Below are 9,218 nucleotides of genomic sequence, written 5' to 3' on the forward strand. Positions count from 1 at the left end.
ATATATATATATATATATATATATATATATATATATAATCAGATGGTCCTACCAGTATTAACTTATGCCTCAGAAACTTGGTGCCTTACTAAAGCCTTAAAACATTTGTTAGTTACAACTCAAAGAGATATGGAAAGAATAATGATGGGATAACATTACGAGACAGAAATAGAGCTACATGGATGCGAGAGCAAACTAAAGTAGAGGGTATTCTAGCAACATGTAAGAAAAAGAAATGGACATGGGCAGGACATAATGAGAATGACAGGTAATAGATGGACATTGATAATAACACAATGCGCAATGGGTTCCTAGAGATTGCAGATGTAGGGTAAGAAGAGATGATGGATTGACAATCTAAGAAAATTTGCATTATAAATTGGCATTGAATGGCTATAAACAGACGCGAGTGGAATAACATATCTGAGGCCTTTGTTCAGCAGTGGACTAATAACAGCTGATGATAATGATGATAGATATTACGCGTTACTTTACCCAATCTATAAATGATATCGTAACGGAGTTAAAAAATCCCAGACATCTTCCGGACAAACTGAGCACCACTTAAAATCAAAGATAACAGGAAAACTACCTTTATGTTCCTCCATTAAATGGTTCATGTCGACGCATTTCGTATCAGTTTTTTTACACGATTATTCGTCAGGACTTTATTGGTTAAACGACGGAATTTTACTTCAATATAAAGGGTATGGTGCTTAAAATATAATATACAAAATCCTTTTGATGCGTAGAAATTAATTATGTATTGACAAAGGAAAATTTTCCTAAACAGATTTCTTCATTTCAACTGTACAATATGCCTTTATCCTTAGGAGATTCACAAAACACGGCACAGTGGATGGGAATTTTTTCTTTTGTTTCTCCACTCAAAAATGAAGACACCACAGATGTTCTTCCAACACCTGCTAGACCGACGCAGTCAACCACCAATTTAGTGAACCCTTTATTTTGCTTATTTTTGGGCGTATTTAGTGTTCTAGTGAGTTGACCTGTCTTTACATTCTTTTGGCTTTGGTCAGGATTATGTTGGTTGTACAATGGAATTACACTCAGTTTGTTCGGAAGAATAAAGGTTTTGAATTTTTGTATGACACAGATATTCTCTCGCTTCTATATATATATATATATATATATATATATATATATATATATATATATATATATATAATGATAGATATTTATACATATTCTTTCTATATATACAGTATATATATAAATGTATATAAATATATATATATATATATATATATATATATATATACTAATAAATATTTATACATATTCTTTCTATATATACATTATATATATAAATATATTTATATATACATGTATATATATATATATATATATATATGTATGTGTATATATATATATATATATATATATATATATATATATATATGTATATATATATATATACATATATATATATATATATATATATATATATATATATATATAAGCTTCAGATAAATAGAAGAAAGACAGAGATGACGAGAACGGAATATGTAATGGAAGATGAAATATCATTGGAAGGAGAAAGGATTAATGACGTAGAATCATTTGAGCATTTAGGAACTCTGATCTCCAATACAGGGTCTTAAGAATTAGGGTTTAGTGAAAGACTGAAAAAAGCAAATCAGACAATGGCTAGGTTAAATAAAATTTGAAAATCAAATCGCCTGAAATTACATATAGAAATCAGACTATATATAAGTTTAGTGAGATCGGTGTTACTCTATGGACATGAGTCATGGTATGACAATGAAACGCTCTCCAATGGATTTAGTAGATTTGAGAACAAAGCCCTCAGAAGGCTATTGGGAGGTAAATGGCAGGACAGGATTAGAATTGAAACTATAAAAGAGATTACCCGAGGACCATATGTGGATGAGATCATGATGAGGGGTAGATGGAGATGATTTGGGCATGCTCTTCGCACTCCCCAAGAGAGATTAGTTCTCCAAAGCGTTCTGCTGGGCTCCACAAGGCACTAGAAGAGTTGGAAGACCCAGGCCTACATAGCTTAGGACTATGAAGCGCGAAGTAGGAGATGATGAATGGATAAATATTGAATTAAAAGCTCAAGATAGAGATGACTGGCGAAATCTAACCGAGACCCTTTGCGTCAATAGGCGTAGGAGGAGATGATGATATATATATTAGTATATAGCATACACAAACATATACGCATACTTATGATAAAAATATTTTCAAACTTACCGATAATGATAAGCACCCGAAGCCCTATATTAAACAACAGCCATTTTTTACATAAGAAAATTGAAATCCCAACGTTCTTTAAAGGGATCAGAGGTAACACCCCCAACCATCGTTACTGGCCACTTTCATTTCCTGGTCAATTAGAAGAACTGTCATTTAAATACGGAAACTTATTAGCAGGTTATCCTGTTTTTCCTAATAATTCCCCAGCGACTTCGCCTAGCCTAGCCTCCAGCCGACATGGCTTCGAATAAACAGCTTTGTTTGAAGGGGGCACCGCTCCATCAATTATCATTAAAAGGCATCAAGGAAACGGGGATTAAATGCGTATGGCGTCCAATACATTCGCTGATTACGGACTTCTTCTTAATGTCAACCATTTGGCGCAATTAAATGGGTGTATTCTCATTTACAATTAAATGGGCGTATTCTCATTTGCAATCAAATGGGCGTATTCTCATTTGCAATAAAATGGGTGTATTCTCATTTACATCTCGGGGGAAGAAGAATCGGACAAAACATCTAGTTGAAACTAAGTGTGTGACTGGATTAAAAGACAACATTGATGGCCGAAGAAGAAATTTGAAAGGAAAAGATGATTCTTCACATGCAATGGATATACTACATTTTACCCGCCGATTTCATTCAGCCAAAAAAGATTTTGCGAAAGGTGTGTATTCGCTCCTGTCATCTGTTTCTTAATTTATTTATTTGTTAGTTTGTTTGTAAGCAACTTTACACAAAAGCTACTGTACCGGTACCGATTTTGACCAAACTTGATAGTCACGCTGGGTATGATCCAAGGATGAACCTGTAACATTTTGGAAAGAGTACATCAAAGTACATGTACGCAGCAGTACTTTGAAAATAATCACAACGTTAAATAAACGGCAAATATTTTTGTTAGTTTATTTTTTGTTTATGAACAATATTAGCCATTAACTACAGAACCAATTTCAACGATATTTTGTGGACACGTGGGGTATGACCCAAGGACAAATTCATTAGATATTACAGACAATACATCGAAGTATTACACAGTGGAGTAAGAACAAAATAAGACTACTTGTTGTGGCGAAGGCATGCTCATTACTGAGTACCCCTCTAGTTCTAAATACATGCATTTAATGTAAGATTCATCATCATGACAGCGAACTTCAATATGTAACATCACCTTCGTAGTAAAAAAAAAAAGAGAGAGAGAGAGAGAGAGAGAGAGAGAGAGAGAGAGAGAGAGAGAGAGAGAGAGAGAGAGAGAGAGAGAGAGAGAGAGAGAGAGAGAGAGAGAGAGAGAATATACAAATTCGTATGATAAAAAGACTTATACAATGCACATATTTGATAATGAATATGGACTACGACATTTACTAGTAGTAAATAGAGGCTTAAAAGGTACCAAGTACGTGTTCATTATTGAGAATCATATATATATATACACACACATATATATATATATATATATATATATATATATATATATATATATATATATATATATATATATATATATATATATATATTTATATATATATGTACATGTATAAATATATATATATATATATATATATATATATATATATATATATATATATATATATATATATATATACAAGTATATATATATATATGTGTGTACATGTATAAAAATATATATATATATATATATATATATATATATATATATATATATATATATATATATATATATATACATATATATATATAAATATATATATATATATATATATATATATATATATATATATATATATATATGTACATGTATAAATATATATATATATATATATATATATATATATATATATATATATATATATATATATATATATACACATATACATACATGCATACATATACATTATACTGTATATATTCACACATACATACATACATATTTATACACATATACATATATATATACACATATACATATATACACACAGTATATTCAAATACTACGCCACATATAAGTGTAATATCGAAATCCCTGTCTCAGGATGAAAGGCCTAGGGGGATTTTTTTTTTCTTACACAATAAGTGCTTCTGCTTAGGGCAGGACTCGAACCTATGCATCAGAAAAGGCTGACAGTGACTCACACCATTCGTGCCCAGGCAGAAGCAATTGTCACAATAATAATAATAATAATAATAATAATAATAATAATAATAATAATAATAATAATAATAATAATCAGCTAAATGCAACTCGGAACCCAACACTATACACCACAGTCTCTGTAGAATGTGATTAAAAAATAGTGATATATTGGTCATTCGTGCATTTATTCTTCATGTTCAGAATCTTGGATGAACATGCAGTGGAGAAACCATCCACTTGACCTGCTTTATCGCCTACACCAAAGTCCATCAGCAGTTCTTGTAGTTAATTTATTTCCTTACCTCCCTTCCTCACTGTTCTATTATTTTTCTATTGGAGGCCTTGGGGTTATAGTATCCTGCTTTTCCAACTAGTGTTGTAGCTCAGCTACTACTACTACTACTACTACTACTACTACTAATAATAATAATAATAATAAACATTCCACAATTTTGCACGACTCATTTCCCTTCTCACAAATACAAAGAACGAATTGTTCCCCGGGTTACATTGTGTTGATGAGTAAACAATCATCATAATTTTTTAACAATCTTACCTTTTTTAATCATCAAATTGGTGTTAGACGAACGGACTCCTGTAGCAAGGGCTTGGCATGAACCAAAAAACCTTACCTTTTCCTGCCTGTTTTTTTTCTTTTCTCAGACTGATTCTACTACTATTTAATATAGCATGAGGGTCTGCCCCTCTCTTTTATTCTTCTCCTGTACTTGTCTTTCTCCCTTTTTCCTTATTCTTTCCCATCCCGAGTACCTGCCTTCGGGCTATAAACTGGATTGTATCCAGGGGTACTTATCCTTTCCCCATATTCCCCACTTCCTTATCCTTATCCTTATGAGTAAACCTCCTAATTTATTCATTTCATTTTGCGATAGTTTTCTTCAATTTTCCTTATTGCTTTAATTTAATCTGGATATACATTATAATTGTTTGCTTTAATATATGATATTTATTAACCCAGAGCTATCTTGGAAACTATGTATTTGACTTAACGAGGAGAATAAAGCAGAGTTGGACTGACGCACGTTTCGCTTGGATCCCTACAATTTTTTTTCCTTGTTAAAATTCTTCTGTCTTTTTTCGCTCCCTTTGTTGCTGTCTGAGTGACTTTACAACATATTGTTAACACACTCGTAAACCTTTTCTAGGTCGATGTGTCATTTACTTCTTTCCTTTACTTTAAAACTCCTCGTAGAACTATATTACAAGACTGCACACACCCTTTTCTTTGCCTGCACGCACTGTTCTTCCATTATCAATACTTCCGTTAACAGCTTATATAAAAATCCTATTAAATAATCCGCCCTGGGATGTAACGTAAAATTATGCCCCAATAGTTCAATCCTATCACTCTACCTTTAATCAATAGAACTATAATTCCTCTCACTTATTCTGTGGAACCTTTCCCTTATCCAGACATACATACCTTACAAACCAAAAATCTTACGTAGCATTATCACACTAATGACGTGTATTTCAAACACGCTCATTGTAGTGCAATTGCTCTCTCTCTCTCTCTCTCTCTCTCTCTCTCTCTCTCTCTCTCTCTCTCTCTCTCTCTCTCTCTCTCTCTCTCACAATAGAAAAACATGTATAAGCTTGCCATTGCATGTTCCATAATGTTAAAATTGCTATGTCCTTAATATCCTCAACCGTTTGCATATAAGCTTGAGCCCGCCTTTCTGTCAAGACCTAGACGAAGCATTGCCACAAAACTACCGAAGTTGTGCTGCATAACAAACAGTTCCGAGAGTTTTAAACAGTCTTCAACCTCATGACTGTCTTCCAAAGATTCTCGACATTAATTCCCAAAGGACTTATTATAAAACTAATCCTCTGTATTCTAGTATCATTCAACTCTGTCCCTCTTCTATCTTCCACATTCAACCAAGCTTCAAAATACTCACCCCATCGACTTCGGACAGCATAAGTATCTTGTATTCTGAGGTCTATTTGTTTATTATGCTTTCTCTTTGTATTTCTTTCCAAATATCCATAACGGTCTTGTTCACTTCTTCATTTTATGATATTTCAATGCATTCTCTCAAATTTTACTCCTTACTACTCTCTTATCATTCACCATCATCATCTCCTCCTACGCCTATTGACGCAAAGGGACTCTGTTAGATTTCACCAGTCGTCCCTATCTTCAGCTTTTAATTCAATATTTCTCCATTCATCATTTCGTACTTCACGCTTCATAGTTCTCCGCCATGTAGGCCTGGGTCTTCCTGCTCTTCTAGTGCCTTGCGGAGCATAATTAAAGGTTTGGTGAACTAATCTCTCTTGGGGAGTGCGAAGAGCATGCCCAAGCCATCTCTACTTATCCCTCACCATGATCTCATCCACATATGACACTAAACTAATCTCTCTTACAGTTTCATTTCTAATCCTGGCCTGCCATTTTCCTCCCAATATTCTTCTGGGGTCTTTGTTATTATATCTACAAAATCTGTTGGATATTGGTTTATTGTCATACCACAACTCATGTCCATAGAGTAATACAGATCTCACTAAACTGATATAGACCTAACTATTACATGTAATTTCAGGCGATGTGATTTCCTAATTTTACTTAACCTAGCCATTGTCCTATCATTATTATTATTATTATTATTATTATTATTATTATTAATTAATTGCCCTAAAATGTATAACGAACTCCCAACAGTTTAGTCAAAATTTGGATTGACAGGACACCAGGTGCAATAATAATAATGAAAATAGTAATACTGATGAGCAAAACAATCATCATCATCACTATTATTAGTATTTTCATCATCATTATTACTAAAGGTACAACCAACTCGTAACCTTCCGCAATAAAATATCTCGAACGAATTCATAACACCTTTATTCCTGATTACGAAAAACCCAACTAAAAAAAAGAAAAAAATAAAAGAAAAAAAAAATCTCACTCGACGTTACAAACGTCTTCTTCAATATGTTTAATGAAAACAAGTCCTCGCGCCGAATCAACTCATTGCCATCCGTTGCCAGAAAATCTCATCGGAGTGAAACAGCGCCATTCCATGCATTTGCACTCGATCTCCGGAGGTTTAATCGCCATTTCCCGAGTACCTTTTGAAAGAAGTCATAAACGGCCGTGATTATCTCCCAGAAGACATAACGATAACGGGATGATGCTCGGCGCTTTTCTTGGGCTTTCTTTTGGCTTTCTTTAGCTTTCTTTAAAGCGACACTTCGACAGGGGTGTTAACAAGCGCCTCATTTCGATTAAGCTGATTTGCGGGGGTCTGTGTACATGATGTACTTCCGTGTAGTGCGCGCAACATATATATATATACATACATATATATATATATATATATATATATATATATATATATATATATATATATATATGTGTGTGTGTGTATAGTATATGTTACATATATAAGTAAATACACATAGATGCATACATATACATTGGATACATTGTATATACAGTACACATAACTAAATACATATGCATTGGATATATTGTATATGCAGTACACATAACTAAATACATAGCCTATGCATTGGATATATTATATAGACACTACACATAGATATATACATATACATTGAATATATTGCATATACAGTACATAAAAGTATATATATATATATATCTATATATATACATATACATATACAGTATATATATATATATATATATATATATATATATATATATATATATATATATATAATATATATATATATATATATATATATATATATATATATATATATAAATACCCAGTATACAATAAACAATATATAATGATCAGCCGTAACTAGTCCACCGCACGTCAAAGGCTGCCCTCAAGACATGTCCTTCCACTCGCGTCTGTTTATGCTCTTTCTTTGCTAACCTATACCAGCAAATTTTCTAGTTCGGCAATCCATCGTCTTCTCTTCCTTTCCCTGCTTCTTTTTAAACCCGTAGGGACCCTTTCTGTTATTCCTAATAATGTCCATCTATTATCCGTCATTCTCATTCTATATCCTGGCCATGTCTATTTTTTTCTTTTACATATTGTTAAAATGTCCTCTTCTTTTGCTTGTTCTCGCAGTCATATTGCTTTTTTATGTCTCTTAGTATTATTCGAAAGTTCTTTGAGTTATAACTACCTTATATTCTAATGCCCAGCAAGGCTTTCTGTATATGATGCATAAGTTAATACTGGTAGGACCATCTGATTAAATATTTTTCTTTTTAGAGAAATTGGCATTTTATATTTCATAATTTCACTTTGTCTGCCAAAAGCTCTCTACCCCATGCTTATCCTTCTTTTAATTTCGGTCTCATGTCTTGGGGAAACACTTACTGTCTGTCCTAAGAATGATTATTCCATAACAATCTCTAGAGGTTCGTCCATAACCTTATTTGTTAGCTGTCTGCATTTTCATTGCGCATTATCTTAGTTTTACTTAGAAGACTTAAACAGAGAAAGCATAAATTTAGGGCTAAAATTAATATATCATATTTTACAATTACTCCCATGATTCATTCAACAGAACTATATCAGCTGCAAATCTTAAATTGTTAAAGTATTCCCCATTGATATTAATTCCATTTTCCCAATCTGATTTTTCTAAAAACTTCTAAGCACGCTGTGGATGATTTAGAAAAAATTAAGTCTCTATGTCTAACTCCTCTTACAATTAGAATTTTCTCTTTATCTTCATGTTGTTTTAGGACTGTGTTACTTCCTGTATATATATCATCAAGCGTTCTGACATAAGATTCCTCTATTCCTTGTCTTTGAAGGGCTTTCATTACTTCTGAAGTCTTGACAGAATCACAAGCTTTCTCATAGTCTATAAATGTCATACAGAGTTTTTT

Source organism: Palaemon carinicauda, chromosome 10 (assembly GCF_036898095.1).
Source record: "Palaemon carinicauda isolate YSFRI2023 chromosome 10, ASM3689809v2, whole genome shotgun sequence".
NCBI classification, from domain to species: domain Eukaryota; kingdom Metazoa; phylum Arthropoda; class Malacostraca; order Decapoda; family Palaemonidae; genus Palaemon; species Palaemon carinicauda.